The sequence below is a fragment of the Megalops cyprinoides genome, chromosome 17 (genome assembly GCF_013368585.1).
Source record: "Megalops cyprinoides isolate fMegCyp1 chromosome 17, fMegCyp1.pri, whole genome shotgun sequence".
In the NCBI taxonomy this organism is placed as follows: Eukaryota; Metazoa; Chordata; class Actinopteri; order Elopiformes; family Megalopidae; genus Megalops; species Megalops cyprinoides.
Genome location: NC_050599.1, coordinates 22,925,131 through 22,934,267, shown reverse-complemented (window position 1 = coordinate 22,934,267; position 9,137 = coordinate 22,925,131).

Genomic DNA, 9,137 nt, shown 5'->3' with positions numbered 1-9,137 from the left:
TTCCCAGGGGGCCACGCACGTGACCTCCGACCTCAGAAAAACAAGGGTGAACAGCAGGGTCAGCAGAGCTAGACTTTCAGACTTGATTACCTGATGAAGTGCGCACTGCAGTTCGGCACATCACAGGTTACAGGTGAGGAAAAACAGCATCACTACTGAATGACATGTTTTGTGAAGCGCTCGGTCAGAGGTAAAACAATGCTATGAATAAGTCAGTCATTAGGTGCTGTCTGCTATATTTTGTCCTCAGACATTTATATAGGAATATTTGTGTCTCTGTCAAACATGAATATGTGTGTGTATTCTGTTGTGGCAGATATAACTTCTCAGTGCTTACTGACTGGAGACACGTTGGGATGATGATGATAAAAATGATTAATGCAAACATCGTAAACTTTATTGTATCAGGCTTCATATAAACTGCTTCAAGCGCTGCGCAACCAACATGCCTTATTTTGAGTCTCAATCTGACAGCTAGCAGAAAGGTCACACCTGTTGAGAGTACCTGATTGAGCAGTGAGCTGAAGGATTTCCATGACCTGAGCCAAGCAAAGAGACAGTATTTTCAGAGGGCTGGCCCACACTCTCACCAGCTCAGCACACACTGAGTCCTTGCCTCCCTACACCACATCAGCTCCAGCCAATTGGAGGGGGATCTGAACAGGCATTCAGAGGATAGAGGGAGCTCCTGGGTCCTTCTCTGAGGCCAGTATGTTATGGGCTTCTGTAGGCCAAGCTAATGAACGTACACCCCCGAAGCCCCTGGGGCCCCTGCACGTCGGGCCAGGGGCCAGTTCGCAACTTATCGCCGTCCTCCGAGCCCTTAGGCTTGGGGCCTCCGCCCTAATTAACGGTCCTCCCCGAATGAAAACCAGCTGGGCCAAAATTCCGTAATTGCGGCGCTGCTGGGGGAAAAGCCTCATTTCGGCGGCCGCTGCCATAAATCTTGATTTGTCCGAGGCGTACGCGCTCGCCGTGAACTCTCCTGCTGCGGGTTACTGCATTACTCATTTTAAAAACAACGGCCGCCTCACCGTGTTTTCATTGGTCCGCCTCAGTAATGGAGACGAGGTGACGGCAGGGACGGGCCCACTCCGGCGCGGAGCACGTTGTTCGGCTTTCGGAGTAGGGTCACATCTATCACCCCCGGTGCCACCGCCGGGCCCCATGGAGCGCGCCGGCGGCTGTTTGCTCCGAACACCCACTGATGGGTCTAGTGTGTGAAAGAGGTCACTGGATATCTGACCCCCATCTGGCCTTTCACCCAGGTGACAAGCGGTTTCATCAAGATCATCTAGACACTGAAAACAATTTGAGTCATGAAAAGCTTGATCTAGTCTGAAATAACTCTAGGGGGAAAAGGAACCCTTGAACTCATCAGCAAGGATCCCCTGCAGCTGAACACAACCGTTGTGCTATGGGAGTGTTGAGAACACCGCGATCTAATGGAAGCTCTCCAAGCAATATCACAGTGATTATATTATATTCAGATAAAAGCAAGTGGAAAAACCCTGACTCCGCTGGCATATCCTTCATAGTCACGGTGAAGGATGGCGTGTGTATAGTATTAGAGTGCTGCGATTGTGCACGCTTAGCCAAACTCACCTAATTAAATTAATGATGTTTGTAGAGTACCGTGGTAATGCATACTTAACTGTGTTGTTTCGTAAGCCAATTTTTCATGACTTAATGAAAACAGAATGTTAAAATATGACTCTGACAAAACATGGGTTAGTAATGATGCCGTTAATGTAGTGCATTAATGAGGCCCCAGTGAAACGTCTCATTCAGTATTTAGCATAGAGCAGAAAAGGGTTCACATGAATCTCCCCATTTTAAAGTTCACTTTAGGTGACATACCTCATTTCAGGCACTGTTTTGAAATGTGTATGCGATTCCGAAAGCTGGAACCATCTCTGCGAGGAAATGGTTGTAGGACAAAGGGATGAGTGATCCCGAAATGAAATATTATTCCAGCATTAGCAGACCTAAAGCAGATTACTTTCATATTGTTATTGTAGCACTTCTGTATTCAGTATGGCACTGGTTATTACAGAACCATGCGATGGTTTGACAACTTCTGTGTGGCCTGTTGTTGTTTTGCAAGTCACTGTGGATAGGAGTATCAAGTGACTAAACATAAATATGTTTGCCTTTTATTCTGCGACTTCATGCACAATTTGGCAGTTGTAAACTCAGCTGCCATTGTATGTCCCCAGCCTTGTTTTCTTTTGTTATTGAGTTGTCCTCGCTGGTAAAGACCCATTTTTGTCGCTGGTCTTGGTGGGACATCCTCCTAATTCTACCCATGGTAAAGAATGGTAAAAAGGGACCCGACCTCAAATTCCTCAAATTCGCGGCGCACTCCGGGGCTCTGACAGTCTCTGGGTTAAGATGTTCCGAATTAGATCCGAGCTGCAGCCACTAAGTGCCCCTGTCAGAGGTAATTAGGCCTGACACTGGCCACGCACATTCGGCTGACTCAGTGTTTTAGCCCCTTAGCTTAAACGCAGACGCACCGACAACCAACCCCAGACCGTCGGACAGAAACGGGCCAAGGGAGCCTGAGAACACTAATCCTCAGTTTTCTACATTTACTCACAAATGCGGCCAGCGGAATATTTTCTTTGGGTTTTGAACACAAAAGCGCACATTTAGCTAAGTTTAAGACTCTGTTTGTTTCATCTAGAGAAATGGTCTTCCCCGATTAAAATGCATTAATTGTGCATTCATTTTCAGTGTTAGTCTGCCGCAAAAGTACAACCTAGGGTATTTCTGTGAATATGCAATTTTATAGTCATCTAAAGAAAGAATTTCACCTTTTCATATAAAAAACAAACAATTAAAAAAAACATTGGTTTGCACTGACACAAGCTGTGACTAAATAGACCAGTTTGGATTGCTGTTGTATTTTTGAATAATCCTTTTGTTTACTTCCTGCCTTGAATGTTTTGTTCCTTTTCTTGCGGTAATGTCTGCAAATAGTCTGTTCTTACCATTTTTGTTAGGATGATAGATATTATCCTGAATGTGATTTTTGCTGTTTTTGTGCAACACAATGGCCAGCTTTGTTACAGAGACAGAACCCCAGAAGAGCCCTCCAGTCAAGAGCTGGACTGCATAACTAACACTGAAAACACATCCGCAATGCTTGGGCTGTTATGCAGGAATATTCTGACGATAATTGCAGGGGGAAAGTTTATGAGTAATCTATGCGTAGTTATCAGTTTGCATTCGGTTGGTGTCAGAATTATTCACTGCAAATTTGAAAATAAACAGGATGCCTTCACTGACACAAGTGACTGGCAGCAAGAGTTTTCTTCTTTCTCAAGCCTACTGCTACCAGCTGTGTTGCTGTATTAGTTTCCTCCCTCTTCTCCTGAAACCACATGTGAAAGGTTCCCCTTCAAGGAAAGGGGCTCTCCTACCGCACAGAGTAGTTATCGTTAGATTCTGCCCTCAGACACTGAGGTTGGGTACACCGATCCTGGATCGGGTGTTAAGGTAAGAAATTACCCAGGACCAAACAATATGGCATCTGAGTTGGATCGCTTTGGCAGTACACAGCTCATCCAACTAAGCTTGAGATCAGTGTAATTCCATAGCATGGAGCTGTTATCAATCTGTCATTATGTTTTTCTTCCTATATAGTTATTGCAACTTCCTTGTGTTTGATAGCACAGCATATTGTACAAATTACTCTTAGTCCTAATATCATAGTCGCTGTATTATATGTCTTACCAACAGTATATGAAAGGAGAATAAAAATAGCATATTAATTTTCAAGACACTGGCACAGACATTTAAAGCACACTCCACTGTTCTCCACCAACTGCGGTGTGAAGATACCCAATAATTTACCAACAATTTAACTACATTACCAACTTCTAATTCAAATAGACAGTTCAATCCGTACAGCCTTGCACTTAAAGCGTTCTGCAGCTATTGACCAGTAGATTTCCCAACACACATTCAACCTCATATAATATTATACCCACAAATGAGCAATGCAAACTCAGCCAGGATATGAAGTCACACAAAATGTTCACTTTTTGGGGAGCAGAGAGGTAAAGAAGGCACGCGCGTGTAAGCTGACTCCCAGACGGTGGTCCCGGAGCCGGTAACGTCACCGAGATTCGATATTGCCTGAGCCTTAATGCTGAGTGATGGAAACACATGTGGGTTTAAGCTCCATGTCTGCAACACACCAGACGTGTCCGTTTCCATCAAGGCAAGCAAGAACAGAGCGAAACATGCCCGTTCGAGTTGGGGAAAAGATACACACACACACACACACACACACACACGCACACACACACACACATACACACATACACATTCACACACGTGCTCACACACACAAACACACACCCGTTACACACTCTCTGTGATTTATTGAGGCTCCACTGTTCCTCCATCTCCTGTCATGGGAAAGTAGTGTATGAACGTATCCCATTAAAGGCAAATCAGTGGGACATGACTATGTCCCTAAGCTGCTGACATTACTGTTTGCTAACAGTAGGTGCTTTTCAGCACAGAGGATAACCGTTATTGTCAGTGGAAATAAACAGATGCATATTTTATTGTTTTGTACATCAGTCCCTGTGTTTGCATGCTGTTTCCATCTGTCCCTGTTCAGACTGTCTGTGAGCATTTGTCAGAATGACTGAAGAGAACAGTAGTCTGTCAGTTTCCTGCTTCTCATAATTTCATTATATCAAGGTTTTGGACTCTTTCCAGTCATTTTTGGCTTGTCATTTCTACCTTAATACTGCCCACGTTCCTCTTTCTCACCACTTCTTATTTAAGTGTAGATATACGTCAAGCTGTTTCTACCCAGGATGCTAGGTGTAAATTGAGTGTATTTAATGAATTCTTGGAGTAATTGATAAGTGTTCACATGTCACTTTGGACGACCACATTCTTATTGAGTCAGTTTTCTGACCTGCATGTCTTGAAACACCCTTAGAGAGGTTGTATGTGAAACTTTTGTTGGCTTGGTATTGGCTCTGTGTGCTAAATTTGGTAAAGCTGTACACATAAGCTATTTGATTCTTGCCAGGTGTGCTGGCCTTGGTTTCTTTGGCTATTTTGATCACCACAAGCGAATATGTCGCTAATAAAGCAACAAAATGTTGAGTGTTGTACATTGGGTTCCCTCCACCCTCCCCTTCAACACGGCAGATTCTTTTTTCATGCAGAGGTCCCCCTTTGGATAAAACCATGTCTGTCTTCCTCAAGTGATTTCTCTGGATAGGCCAATTTCCCTTTAGATTGGGTGATTTAATTTGCTCCGCCCCAGTTTCACCAGTGCCTGCTGGGAGTGGTGGCTCCCGTGTATAGCAGGAAAGCGCAGATGCCTGGCGCTGAAAGGCCTCAGACCCCTTCTGTGTGAGGGACCCATCTGAGGGCTGCACACTGTCTGTCAGACTGAAACTCACTGTAACCCTCAGATGAGGGGAAAAACACAGAAAGCAAACCAGACCAAACTGCTAGCCTGTCCAGCTAGCCTGTCCTGTCAGTCTGTCCAACTTGCAGGTTTGGAAGGAGCAAAGACAAACAGGCGCTGCAGCCAAAAGGTTAGTGCGTTCGCCGAGTGATGGGCACTTTAGCGCTGGCAGGGGACACATCCCTTTTGATCGTCCGGGAAACCGCGAGTTTGCAGGGCGCGTGTGCGTCTGCTTTGTTTTTGCAGCAGAGAGAACTAATGATCTGAACGAAGGGTGCCTTTACATGGCCTGTGCAGGATATTAGTCATTATAATCCACCCCCACTCCCACTCACCCCCACTCCCACCCTGACCCCTGTCCCAGACTCAGAGCTGGCCTATAGGAGAGAAGGTGGGAGCGCTCTGCATTCCTCTTGTCAAAGAAAATCTGACTTTCTCTCTTACGGCTTTCCTTCTCTTACATTATTTAAGCTCCAGTCATATATCACTGCCAGAACTTCATAGGAGAGAGACGAAAATATCACTGTACAGAAACCACCTCCCTGTCATTTCTTTCACTACCCCTCTCTCTCTCTCTCTCTCTCTCTCTCTCTCTCTCTCTCTCGCTCTCTCTCTCTCTCTCTCTCTTTCTCTTTCTGCCCTTTGTCTGTGTCCCTCTCTCTCTTACTCTTTCCAGAAATGACACCCATTCGATCCTTTTCATGTAGAGATCACCCATATTTGCTTATGAATGTGGTCAAAACAGTACATCTCCATCATTGAATGGTACACTTTCCAAACCGTCTCTAAATACTGCCCATGCAAATTACACTGGTGTGTGGCTGTGAAATTGCGGCGTTCCTAATTTTCAGAAATTACAGATTTTGTGATGAATACTTTCCACTGCCATGCAGATAAATCACAGAAAAGGAAGTGTTGGATTGTAAAACTATGAACTGTGAACGTGTTCACATTACTGGACATTGAGTTGGCTGTACAAACATATTACCACTAGGTGGTAGTGTTCAGTTGGTAAATTATTTCCCTAGAGTACATCATCTTTTCCAAAGATATCGTTCATATGTGGTCTGAGGACATGTGGCAGTATTTACTGTAGTAACTTCTTTAACCCAGTGCCACTTTTGCCATGACTACCACACATATTTTATTGATTTCCACAGATTTGCTGAGAGGAAAATCAATTGACACACAAGTTTTTATTTATATGACTATTTAAAAAATACATAAATACAGAGCTAAATTAAGCTTTAACCAGTATTACTGACATTTGATCACCCTTTTCAGAGCAATCCAGTTTGATTTGATTATTTCCACTCATTTCAGTGGTAGAAATGATGGAACTTCATTCAATACACTTTGTGATTTATATAACTGGACTTGAAGCTCCGTTTGTGAGATGGAATAGTTTGTTCAAGAGCACAACAGCAGTGCCCTTCTTAGCCCTGCTATGCTTTAACTAAACAATGTGCTTGGCCAAAGAATATATTTACCAAACAGTATCAATTTACCAAGAAACATGATTTTACCCAAAGTGTCTTTTCACCAAAAAAAATGTTGAATGATTGACAAACAGCAGAGCACTGACAAGTCCAAAATTCAGACTTTTGAAAGTGTAGGAATGGTTACGCATCACAGGTAAAGATCCACACAATTAAATATTCAGGTGAACGTGGATATGAAAATTACATGCGAGTGACGCAGGCAGAAGTCTAGAGAGTTTAACTCCTCTAATGTCTGCTTTTGAAACACAGTTATGGGCCCATCCCCTCTAGTATAGGGACGTGCAGTATGTTGTGCATCGTGCACCCAGCAAAATAGCCCCCAACACAGAAAAATGGCAAGCAGTCATGGAATTATATTAAATGATGTTTGCAAATTATTGTTGATTCTTTGCCAAAATATCAGGGTCTGAACTGTGTAAGGGATTTATGTTGTTTAGGTCCGTGTTTCCCAACCCTGCTCCTGGAGGCACACTGTCCTGCATATCTTCTATGTATCCTTCCTGCTTGACTAAATCAGGTGTGCTCAGCTAATCAAAAGTGCCACTGATGAGTTCAGTCAGGTAGGTAGAGCAGGGATAGATAGAAGATATGCAGGACGGTGTGCCTTCAGGAGCAGGGTTGGGAAACGCTGGTTTAGGTAACACAATCCCACATTTCAAGTATATATAGGAATATGTGCATAAATTCAGAGCTTAATCTGATTTCACATAGAATAAGAGGGTACAATGCAAATGCGCTGTACTAAATCAAAGAATAATACAACTCCAATGTGCTGAATTAATTAAAAAAAAACAATACAACTCCAGTGTGCTGAATTCAAAAAATAATACAACTCAAATGTGCCAAACTACTTGCAGCAATACACAGTTTGGAGATGTTGAACTAACTCAAATAATGAAAACGCAAGTTTAGATTACTGCACTTGGACTGTTCCGTTATCTCTTGGATGCAACAGCTATTGATACAGGTACCCTACAAAATGATATTTTCTTGCACATTAATGGTAGCGAATTAGCCATCTGCAGAATTACTCAAACCATTTCTTGACTCAAACCAACAATTGTTTTTGTTTTTATAAATATGTGTGTACAAATCATGAAATACATATTTTTTTGGGACAAACAGTTTACGAATATTTCTTTGTCCTCTGCCAAATTAATACATTTATGAACTTAAAACCTTGACTGGCAATAAGGTGTTTGTCCTCATTCAGGAGAATCAAGTGAACCAAATCAACTGAAAACTTCAATTCAAAAGATCTGAATCTTCTAATCGGACAGTTGGAAAGAAACGTCAGTAAGTCAGTAAAAAGAATCCACCTGCCAATCACTACTCTTCTGCAGAAGCCAGAGGCACTTGCTGTGAATTGTGAGGTCATTTTTCTGAAAATTCCCGTTCTGTCTCCAATTCAATGAAAGCAGATGTGCAGTATGAACTTCTCTCCACTTATGTGTCTAATTAACATATATGCTGTTTAAGATGAATTAATGTCATTATCTCAGTAAACTTTGTTATTCCAAAGACTCCATGAAGAGGCATGATATGCTTTTTTCATTTGCCAAATTGCTTTTGTTTTACTGAAAGTACACTTCCTGTCTACAGTACACAAACTGTGTACTATAACATTCATATCACTGAATTTTAATTATTAAAAAACCCAAAGACTTTATATTTCACAAAAAAACAAGATAACTGAGGTGTATTAAAAATCTTTCAATATATTTTTACTTATCCAAGCATTGAATAATAGCATCAAAGGGGTTATCCACATTATGAAAAATATACAATCAGTAAAAATTAAGAAGTGAATTCTCTGTCAGGGTCAAAAAGTCAGGGACTACAGAACACTTGTATCCCTTCTTTTTCAAAAGCATGAATTTCTCAGAAATGTTCATTTTGAGACTGAAATACAATAAGGCCAGAATAGAGAATGTGTGTGTATATACTGTATGCTCGTGTGTGTGTGCATGCACACCCATATGTATGTGTTTGTGTGTGTGTGTGCATGTGTGTGTGGTGTCTTCTGTCTGAATCCGCTGTACGTTCTTCTAAGAGGAATAAAGATGGAGTTCATTACCACTGATGGAAGAAACGTGTCCACCACACCAGACGCTGCCTGCTTCACATCAGTACAAGTTCTCATAAGAGACTTATTTTTCTTCTTGCTGGCAGCCTGAATTAAAAGT